Consider the following 11262-nt stretch of genomic DNA (forward strand, 5'->3'; position numbering starts at 1 on the left):
ACTATCCCCACTCCCCGATCCCTCCTCTCTCGTCTGCCCCACCCCTCGATCCCGATCTGGATCGGGGGCGCCATCCACCCCACTGACCGCGCCCTGCGGCGCCCCTACACCGACGCCACCTCACCTACACCGCCCCGTCACCGCCGCCCCAACCGCTTCACCTCCTCTGTTCCCTCCTCGACCTGGGCGCCGTGCCCTCCCCTGTCGCTGCTCGACAACATCGCCACCGTCGCCCGGAGGCCTTTTCCCCCCTCGCCAAACCTTGCTGGACGCCGCTGAGGGAGTCCTGGATTAGGGGGTCTCCGGACCGTCGGACTATATCCTTTGGCCGGACTGTTGGACTATGAAGATACAAGATTGAAGACTTCGTCTCGTGTCCGGATGGGACTTTACTTGGCGTAGAAGGCAAGCTAGGCAATACGGATATGTATATCTCCTCCTTTGTAACCAACCTTGTGTAACCCTAGCCCCCTCCGGTGTCTATATAAACCGGAGGGTCTTAGTCCGTAGGACAACAGACCATCATACCATAGGCTAGCTTCTAGGGTTTAGCCTCTCAGATCTCGTGGTAGATCAATTCTTGTAACACTCATATCATCAAGAACAATCAAGCAGGACATAGGGTTTTACCTCCATTAAGAGGGCCCGAACCTGGGTAAACATCGTGTCCCCTGCCTCCTGTTACCATCCGCCTTAGACGCACAGTTCGGGACCCCCCTACCCGAGATCCGCCGGTTTTGACACCGACATTGGTGCTTTCATTGAGAGTTCCACTGTGTCGTCGCCATAAGGAAGGATGCCTCGTCTCGTTGTTAAAAACAACATTACCGCCGGGGGAGCCCTGGCTGTCGGCCAAACTCTCCGGCTAGGCAGTTTCATCATGACCGCCCGTTCGGCTGCTGCACCGACGATGACTTCTCGGGTAAACGAAAACAGCCTCCACGTCGGCTCGGAATTTGCCGAGCAGATGGATCCAATGGAGCTCTCTTCCCTAAACGAGCTCTTGGATCGCATCACCGCCTTGGGAGTCGCTACGGACTATGATCGGATTGGACTATGATCGCATCGCCCCCTTGTCTTCAACCTCGGGCACCCGAGCTCGCCTCTGGTCGATTCGGCGCCGCCAGGACCTCCCCGGGCTCGCTGACCTCCTCTTCGGCATCGTCGTGAGCCCCTGCTCCTAGCCCCTTTCTCCCCTCTATTGATTTCCTCCTCTAGCCCCTTTGGCCACCGCGACCGAAGCTCACGTCTGAGAGCATCACCATCCTCGGCACGTTTGCAGGAGCACCTAGCACCCCACCGCTCGACCTGCCGTGCACCACAACGCCGGTTCCGAGCGCAACCGAACCACGGCCGCCGCAAAGCTCGTCACCGGCGTTGATTCCGGCGACCATCTGCTCCAGCTCCACCACCCACAGACGCGGCTCAGCCCCAGCTCTCCATAGAACCCAACCACGCCCCAAACCATGGCCAGTAGCGCAATCCCGACGCGGAGGCCGCCGCGATCTGAGGTCGCCAATGGTTTAACGCCGGCAGGTGACGTGGCGCCATTAGCTTAGGTGCTAAACTCGTTTAGTTAGTGTCTGTGTCGATGACATGTGGGTCCCCAAGCCCAATTAGTTTAGTCTAACTTCCTGTTCAGATTAGTGCTAATCTGTGTGGACCCCACGTGTCATCTTTGACTTCGGTCAAGCCAACGTTGACCGGTCCCACCTGTCATCCACCCAAACCAGCCTGAGACACTGACCTATGGGTCCCATAGGTCAGGTTTGACCTGGCCGACCCAGTTGACCTGCTGACATCACACCTATGTCATGCTGACGCAATAAGCTATTTTCTGGATTTAATTTAATTCAGGACATTGCAGAAAATGTCCTAAACTTCTAAAAATCATAGAAATTTAACCGTAGCTCAGAATGAAATAAGTTGTATATGAAAAATGATCAAAAAAATCTAATCTATCCATTTGTACCATTTTCATGCATGTTTGAACAACTTAAAGTTGCTGTATAAGAAAATTGGAATAAATGGCATTTGAAATGCCTTACATGGGGTTTGAATTTGAACCTAGGGTTCAAACCAACTTCATTTAATATGGTTGCTAGTTGCATTAGTTCAATCAACAACATATTGCCATGTCATGAGCATGCATCACATTATTGCATTGCATTGATTGTGTTTCTTCCTTGTTTGCTGGTTTTGTCCCCTCTCAGTAAACGTGATTCCGATGATGAGTTCGATGACACCGATGAGGAGCTATTACTATCTTCAAAAGTGCCAGGCAAGCAAAACCCCCCTTGTTCATTCTGATACAATCCCACTCTCTCACTCCTGCTCTATTTACTACATTAGGACAACAACGATTCAACTATTACATGCTGCGGTAGCTGAACCCCTTTTCCTCTGCATGACCTGTCATTGCCATAGTTAATAGATGAAACCCACTAGCATGAGTAGGAGTTGTTTGAGCCCTGATGTGCCTACTCATTCATGCTTGTTTGTCATGCCTGCTACTACTTAGAGTTGAGTCGGGTCTGATTCATCGGGAATGAATTGGAATGGTGATGAACATGTCCTACTGTGTGTGAGCTAAGTGTGTGAACACGATTTGGTAAAGGTAGTGGTGAGAGGCCATGTAGGAGTACATGGTGGGTTGTCTCACTGAAACCGTCCTCAGGAACTGAGTTCTGTGTTTGTGATCCATGAAACAGCTACTACCACACATTGGGCCCTGGAATATGACCCCGCTCAACTTATTAACCGCCCTTGTCCTCTGTCCAGGAGTTGAAACTAGTTTCTGGTGTTTGTAGGATATGTGTTGGAGGCCGTGCGTAGCGCTGACCCTAGGGGTGGGCTATGATGCGGTAGATACACCGTGGCCGGGTATGCTGGGTGCTCGTTTGGCGTCTCGGGACCCTGTACACATCGTTTGGGGCCGTTGAGGACACCCTGGCCGGATTTCCTTGCGGATGGAACCCGAATAGGCGATAAACCTAGACTAGAGACTTGTGCGGTTAGTCGAGTCGTGGTCTACACCCACGTTGGCTTTTGCTTGAAGTCTGCCGAGCACATGTCGTGTGCAGATACTAAGTGGTGGAAACATGTGTGATGAAGTACACCCCTGCAGGGTTATAAATGATCTATTCGAATAGCCGTTTCCGTGGTAAAGGACTTCTGGGTTACCTATAACAGTTCATAGATAACTTGAAGTGGATACTATAAAACTCGCAAGATAAGCGTCAGTGCTATGGATGGCGTTCTCGTAGGTAGACGGGAGCGGATCCATAGTGGTGTATTGATTAGTGAATATGTGGACTCGTGTGCGCCACCTCAAAAGAGTTGCTTGCAGTCGTAGTTCAGGTTAGCCACTGAGTCAAAGCTGTCTTGCTGCAGTTAAACCCCACCATCCCATTGTTGATGCCGATGCATATGTACCTAGTTCTGATGTAAGTCTTGCTGAGTACTTTTGTACTCACGTTTGCTTAATTTATGTTTTGCAGAGAGACTTCGGTCTCGCTAGTAGTTCCGCGTGGACTTCGACGTTTAGCTTGATACCTCAGCTACGATCTTGTGCCCTCGGCAGGGTCTTGTAGATAGTCAGGCTTCTCAGCCTTCTTCATTTGTAGTTGTCTGTACTCAGACAGGTTAAGCTTCCGCATGTGCTTGTTGCTTGTATGCTCTGTATGTTGGGTCATGAGACCCATGCTTGTAATACTTGGCTCCTCGGAGCCTAATGAATAAATACTCTGAGTCGTAGAGTCTTGTTGTGATGCCATGTTGTATTTACACATATCGAGCATATTGTGTGTATGATTGAAATGCTTGGTATGTGTGGGCTCCGACAATCTAGTTGTTTATCCTTGGTAGCCTCTCTTATGGGGAAATGTAGTTTGGTGTCTCCACAGAGCCTTGGTAGTCTGCTACAGCCCGGTTTACCAGAGTCCTGCTAGCCCAGTACTACTGCTCCGGAACACTTAGACTGGTCGGCATGTGATTCACTTCGTTCCTATGTCTATCCCTTCGGGGAAATGTCACGCCGTGACTTCCGGAGTCCTGCTAGCCTGCTACAGCCCGGATTTACACGCTGATGACCGACATGTTCGATGTTGCTTCATGTATGCCTGTCCCCGTAAGTTAGTGCCACTTTGGGTTCACGACTAGTCATGTCGGCCCGGGTTCTCTATCATATGGATGCTAGCGACACTATCATATATGTGAGCCAAAAGGCGCAAACGGTCCCGGGCCAGGTAAGGTTGCACCCGTGGGAATACCGTGCGTGAGGCCACAAAGTGATATGAAGTGTTACATGCTAGATTGGTGTGACTTAGGATCGGGGTCCTGACAACTTTGGTATCCGAGCCTGACTACCTGTAGGATTACCAAGCCAAACTGGTCGAAGTTGAGTCTAGAAATGCTTTAGTTATATAAGGGAATTGATTGTGGAAGGGAACGTAAGGCTCTTTTACTCCTTATACCTTATGTCCTTCTGAGCTGAGTCAACCTCTTCTTTTCTACGGGGATTAAGAACTAGGCTTCTCATCTTTCTATCAGGATCACGTGTTACTAATCCTTAGACTTATAGAATTGATAGTTTCAAGCCTCAGTTCCGTTCCTACTACTTCCATATGTTGGCAGTTGATCTCAGAACCTTGATATTGTGTTGTTGAGTGGTTATGCCACCATTTTGTATGATGTCTCAAATCTTTTGAGCATTTACAGCCATTATGCTGTCCGAGTCATCCCAGGTTTCTAAATAGTCTGATGCATTTGCAAATCCCTTCTTTCTATTCCCGATGTTCCTTTGGGCCAGTTCAACCACACTAATCCGTGAGTTGAGGTACTCTATTGCCTCAACATATATGTTGGAGCTATTATTATGACCCTAGGTGTTTTAGGGAGTGGCCTAGTAATCTAGCCATGTTTTGTGCTCTGGTGTGATGATTCTGGCCACCATTCTCGAAAGCATCCCGTGATGCCATTTAGTAGTAGGTATTCTATTCCTGGGTTCTTGAACCCGAGATTCACCCTAGTTACCTCCTGTTGATAGTGGTTGCTCATTCCTTTAGGATATTAGTAACCTTGTGACAGTCCTCGAGGTCCGTGGTATTTCTTTCTTCCAAATACCATGAACCATTAAGGCAGAAGTTCTTTGAACCAAAATATCACAATCAGAGTACTCTTGAGGAGTTCTCCATTCATAATTGTGATTCTGCCAGTTCTACCTTTCTGCATGGGTTATCTGGAAGAAACCTGTTGAACTTGGTTCAACATATTAATCTATGCATCCACAACTCAGAAAGATATATGTCCTCTTGAGTTGTCCCTCTTCATTTGTATTCCGACCATCGCCTATCAATTGATAGTCAGGAGTAATTGTGCATCTGTGTTATTGATGCTTATTATTCTTGTGGTCCGTTAAGCCATTCTATTTCAGAATGACTAGGAGAAACAAACTCCAGTACCTCATCCATATCCAGGATTGGGTCAAAGTAGTTGTGTTCTGCAGATCAAATGCAAATCCAGCTTTTGCTCTGTTCTACCCTGGAGTATTACCCCCTTTATGTCAGGATTGTCATGGGAATTGCACCACCTCCTATGAACTCTTGATACAGTGATACTTCTCGCCATCATCATTCATTTTTTGGTCCCGTGTTGTTGCAACCGGAATGCCGACAAGTGAACTATGTTGTGTGAAATCAATACTCCTAGCAACCCCGTTGCTTGGTAGGTAAATGGGCAATATTCTCACTCTTAGCGTGTTGGTTATTGAATCATCATTCTAAGATAGATTGTGCTACCTTGCCCACTTTTGTTGGTGCACTCTTCGATCGATGAGTTAGGATTTTGTCAAACCTTTGCTCTTTTGATCACATCGTCTTGCCTTGAAAGCAAGATTGTTCTCGAGCTTAGTAACATATCGATGGTTCATGATGTTCCAGTTATCTTCTTGGAAGTATTACCAGGTTGTCACCTGACGCTATGTTGAGTTTGTGATCATGTTGGTTTCCCTCCAAACCACCCATTCTCCAAGAATCTGTGTTGGATACCCCTGAGCTAGTTGGTTAAGCCAAACAACAACTTGGAGAGTTGGAAGATGAAAGCTTGTCCGCCTTGGTTCATCGCTAAGGGATATCCTTGAGTGTGTGTGTTGAAGAAAGATGATATTTTCATCGACTGATCCCCGTGATCAGTTGTCGGATCTATTGCCTTGTCAAAACTTTGACTTGAGTATGGGCTATCGTCAAGTCAAATCAGAACCAACGATGTTCGTAATGTTGTCTTACTTGTGGTTGATCCCTCGAGCATACACCATTACATCTTTTGGTCTGACCAATGCTATCACCGTGTTCACATGATGGTGGAAGTCCAGTGATATGGAAATTCTGATGAGTTGTTGTTGAGCCCACCAGCAGCAGTTTGTCTTCCCCATGATTCATCTTGAACATCCAGCTAGTGTTGGAAACTTTGTAAGCACTGCCTTCGTGTTCCATTCATGAAGCTTATGCTTGGATGAAAGAAGTGACTTTTTCCAAGTTCACGTGCATTAGGTGTAAGTTACCGCCATGAATTTGAGAGAGGTTTGTTTTGTTTCCCTTGGAATCATCCCAAATCAGTCATGCATATGTGTGAAGTATTCTATGGTTTGGTAGATTAATTACCTCCACTCCATATGTGTTCCTAGCACACTAAGCCACTGATTGGTTTGTTTAAGGAGAAGAAGTTTCTTCTTGAGAGCTAGACTTACACAAGGACCTCGATATCCTCGTTGATAGTTCTCCCCCCGAACTCAGTAGTGTTTCGTTGTAAGACTACCAGGTGACCATGCTTGTCTAGGACAGCGTGTTCACATGCTTGTAGAAGAACCGGCTCATGTTTTGGAGCTTACTACCGTAGTTCATTCCCTGAGAGTTTTGCAACGTCATCTCGTCGATTTGTGTTGCTACCTTTCTTTTTCCAGACATGTTGTCTCAAATATCTCGATACCAACCAGATCTGAATCTCAGGCAGATATAATGGTTGGAACATTCCCAGCATTTGCATTTTGTTCCCAGCTTGCACCGCCATTGTGCCATTTTCTATGGTCTGCCTTCTCAGTAATTAATGTCTAGGATCATCTTCAAAAGTGGACTTCCCATGAGTCACATCCATTTGCGGTGATAAGCAAAAATCATCCTTTGCATTGTCTTCAACAAGGTAGTCCACATCATCCATTCTAGTCGATATATGCCATTCTTTCGAACCTCCTTGAACGATCATTTGTGATTGTCTTAGGCTGGTATAGAGAGTTTCAATGATCTATTCATCAAAGGTAATTCTTCTTGCCACTTAAGGTATTAATTCCACGAGTCACCTCCCCAAAGGTGCCCCGTTATGGGATCATGGCAGTTTCTCCTTGCTGCTTTGAAACCCTCGTCAAACTGTTTCCTCCGTCCTTCCCGATGTATGTTGCCTCTCAGCTCGAGAGATGTTGCTATGTCTCACTCTGTGAGTTGATCCTGAGTTGTTCGATCTTCGAGAATATTGATCCTTTTAGAATTCTCCTTTTCTTTTTCTTCTTGTTGTCATGATTGGATGAAGTTCTCAAGGAAAGACGTCGAGATCAAGATGATGCCTTGAATCGACATCTTCGAGAAGGACAGTTGGATCTTGAATCATGCCAGCCTTGTGTCCCCTCTGTCTTCTTACTTCACTTCTTGAATCTCGGGACGAGATTCTTGTTTAGTGGGGGTGAGTTGTCATAGCCCTAGAAATCTTCTTGTAATTAGTGGCATTGCATCCATGCATCATTTTCAATTTCAATTAATCTTGAAATGGGGATGCTTAAACCCTAGCACCAAATGAATTCAACTAGGGTCAAAATAAAATCTTTTTCATTGAACTGAAAATGCCCTCTAAAAATGTTCAACATTTCTGGATTGAGGTAGAAGCATCTACCAAAAATGGTTTACATTTTTGCAGGACATATTTGGGCTTTGAATTAATTCAAACATATTTGAATTGGAGCTATTTAAATGCTATATATATTTAGGTGCTCCAAAAATGTTGGAAGTTGTTATGGGTCACTGGAATAATTCAGACAACACCCCTAATTATTTCCAGGATTTTATAAAATGGTTTAGTATCTTACTAAATCAAAACATAATAGCAAAAATAGAAAAACAGAACAAATTAAATAATAGAGAGAGAGAGAGTTAGTACCTGGGCCACTTACCTGTGCGGCCCAGGAGCCGGCCCAGCCCAGCTGGCTGATGCCAGTCGTCTCCCTCCTCTCGCCAGAAGGGCGAGGGGCGTGTGCCCACCGTGCGCGCCCACGCGCCTGGCCACCTCCTGCTTGCCGCCGCTGCTGCTGGAGGGCGCCAAGAGCGACACGACACCACCTGCATCTTCCCCTACCTATCTGGTTCCTCCCTCCCCCCCAGCGCTCGCATCCGCAGCCACCCGAGCGAGCCCGTCACCGCCGTTCACTGCCATCGTGGCCACCTTCCACCCCTCGCCTTGTCGAAGCATCCAGAAGGACTGGCGTCGTCTCCTTCGTCGTCTACACCAGTCCGTTCGACCGCGGGAGCACCACATCGACGTTTCCGCCTCGTCTTCAACCTCGGGCACCCGAGCTTGCCTCCGGTCGATTAGGCACCGCCATGACCTCCCCGGGCTCGCTGACCTCCTCTTCGGCATCGCCGTGAGCCCCTGCTCCCAGCCCCTCTCTCCCCTCTATCGATTTCCTCCTCTAGCCCCTTTGGCCACCCCGACCGAAGCTCGCCGCCGTTGCGCTTTGTCGCCGCCGTGGCTAGAGCCCACCTCCGCCGCGTATGAGAGTGTCACCATCCTCAGCACGTTTGCAGGAGCACCTAGCACCCCACCGCTCGACCTGCTGTGCACCACAACGCCGGTTCCGAGCGCAACCGAACCACGGCCGCCGCAAAGCTCGTCGCCGGCGTTGATTCCGGCGACCATCTGGTCTAGCTCCTCCACCCACAGACGCGGCTCAGCCCCAGCTCTCCAAAGAACCCAACCACGCCCCAAACCATGGCCAGTAGCGCAATCCCGACGCGGACGCTGCTGTGATCTGAGGTCGCCGGCGGTTAAATGCCGGCAACGGACGTGGCGCCATTAGCTTAGGCGCTAAACTCGTTTAGTTAGTGCCTGTGTCGATGACATGTGGGTCCCCAAGCCCAATTAGTTTAGTCTAACTTCCTGTTCAGATTAGTGCTAATCTATGTGGACCCCACGTGTCATCTTTGACTTCGGTCAAGCCAACGTTGACCGGTCCCACCTGTCATCCACCCAAACCAGCCTGAGACACTGACGTATGGGTCCCACAGGTCAGGTTTGACCTGGCCGACCCAGTTGACCTGCTGACGTCACACCTATGTCATGCTGATGCAATAAGCTATTTTCTGGATTTAATTTAATTCAGGAAATTGCAGAAAATGTCCTAAACTTCTGAAAATCATAGAAATTTAACCGTAGCTCAGAATGAAATAAGTTATATATGAAAAATGATCAGAAAAATCTAATCTATCCATCTGTACCATTTTCATGCATGTTTGAACAACTTAAAGTTGTTGTATAAGACAATTTGAATAAATGGCATTTGAAATGCCTTACATGGGGTTTGAATTTGAACCTAGGGTTCAAACCAACTTCATTTAATATGGTTGCTAGTTGCATTAGTTCAATCAACAACATATTGCCATGTCATGAGCATGCATCATATTGTTGCATTGCATTGATTGTGTTTCTTCCTTGTTTGCCGGTTTTGTCCCCTCTCAGTAAACGTGGTTTCGACGATGAGTTCGATGACACCGATGAAGAGCTATTACTATCTTCAGAAGTGCCAGGCAAGAAAAAACCCCTTGTTCATTCTGATACAATCCCACTCTCTCACTCCTGCTCTATTTTACTGCATTAGGACAACAACGATTCAACTATTACATGCTGCGGTAGCTGAACCCCTTTTCCTCTGCATGACCTGCCATTGCCACAGTAAATAGATGAAACCCACTAGCATGAGTAGGAGTTGTTTGAGCCCTGATGTGCCTACTCATTCATGCTTGTTTGTCATGCCTGCTACTACTTAGAGTTGAGTCGGGTCTGATTCATCGGGAATGAATTGGAATGGTGATGAACATGTCCTACTGTGTGTGAGCTAAGTGTGTGAACACGATTTGGTAAAGGTAGTGGTGAGAGGCCATGTAGGAGTACATGGTGGGTTGTCTCACTGAAACCGTCCTCAGGAACTGAGTTCTGTGTTTGTGATCCATGAAACAGCTACTACCACACGTTGGGCCCTGAAATATGACCCCGCTCAACTTATTAACCGCCCTTGTCCTCTGTCCAGGAGTTGAAACTAGTTTCTGGTGTTTGTAGGATATGTGTTGGCGGCCGTGCGTAGCACTGACCCTAGGGGTGGGCTATGATGCGGTAGATACACCATGGTCGGGTATGCCGGGCGCCCGTTTGGCGTCTCGGGACCCTGTACACATTGTTTGGGGCCATTGAGGACACCCCGGCTGGATTTCCTTGCGGATGGAACCTGAATAGGCGATAAACCTAGACTAGAGACTTGTGTGGTTAGTCAGGTCGTGGTCTACACCCACGTCGGCTTTTGCTTGAAGTCTGCCGAGCACATGTCGTGTGCAGATGCTAAGTGGTGGAAACATGTGTGACGAAGTATACCCCTGGAGGGTTATAAATGGTCTATTCGAATAGCCATGTCCGCGGTAAAGGACTTCTGGGTTACCTATAACAGTTCATAGATAACTTGAAGTGGATACTATAAAACTCGCAAGATAAGCGTGAGTGCTATGGATGGCATTCTCGTAGGTAGACGGGAGCGGATCCATAGTGGTGTATTGATTGGTGAATATGTGGACTCGTGTGCACCACCTCAAAAGAGTTGCTTGCAGTCGTAGTTCAGGTTAGCCACTAAGTCAAAGCTGACTTGCTGCAGTTAAACCCCAGCATCCCATTGTTGATGCCGATGCATATGTAGCTAGTTATGATGTAAGTCTTGCTGAGTACTTCTGTACTCACGTTTGTTTAATTTATGTTTTGCAGAGATACTTCAGTCTCGCTAGTAGTTCCACATGGACTTCAACGTTTAGCTTGATACCTCAGCTACGATCTTGTGCCCTCGGCAGGGTTTTGTAGATAGTCAGGCTTCTCAGCCTTCTTCATTTGTAGTTGTCTGTACTCAGACAGGTTAAGCTTCCGCATGTGCTTGTTGCTTGTATGCTCTGTATGTTGGGTCATGAGACC

This window comes from Triticum dicoccoides, chromosome 2A (genome assembly GCF_002162155.2).
Source record: "Triticum dicoccoides isolate Atlit2015 ecotype Zavitan chromosome 2A, WEW_v2.0, whole genome shotgun sequence".
NCBI classification, from domain to species: Eukaryota; Viridiplantae; Streptophyta; class Magnoliopsida; order Poales; family Poaceae; genus Triticum; species Triticum dicoccoides.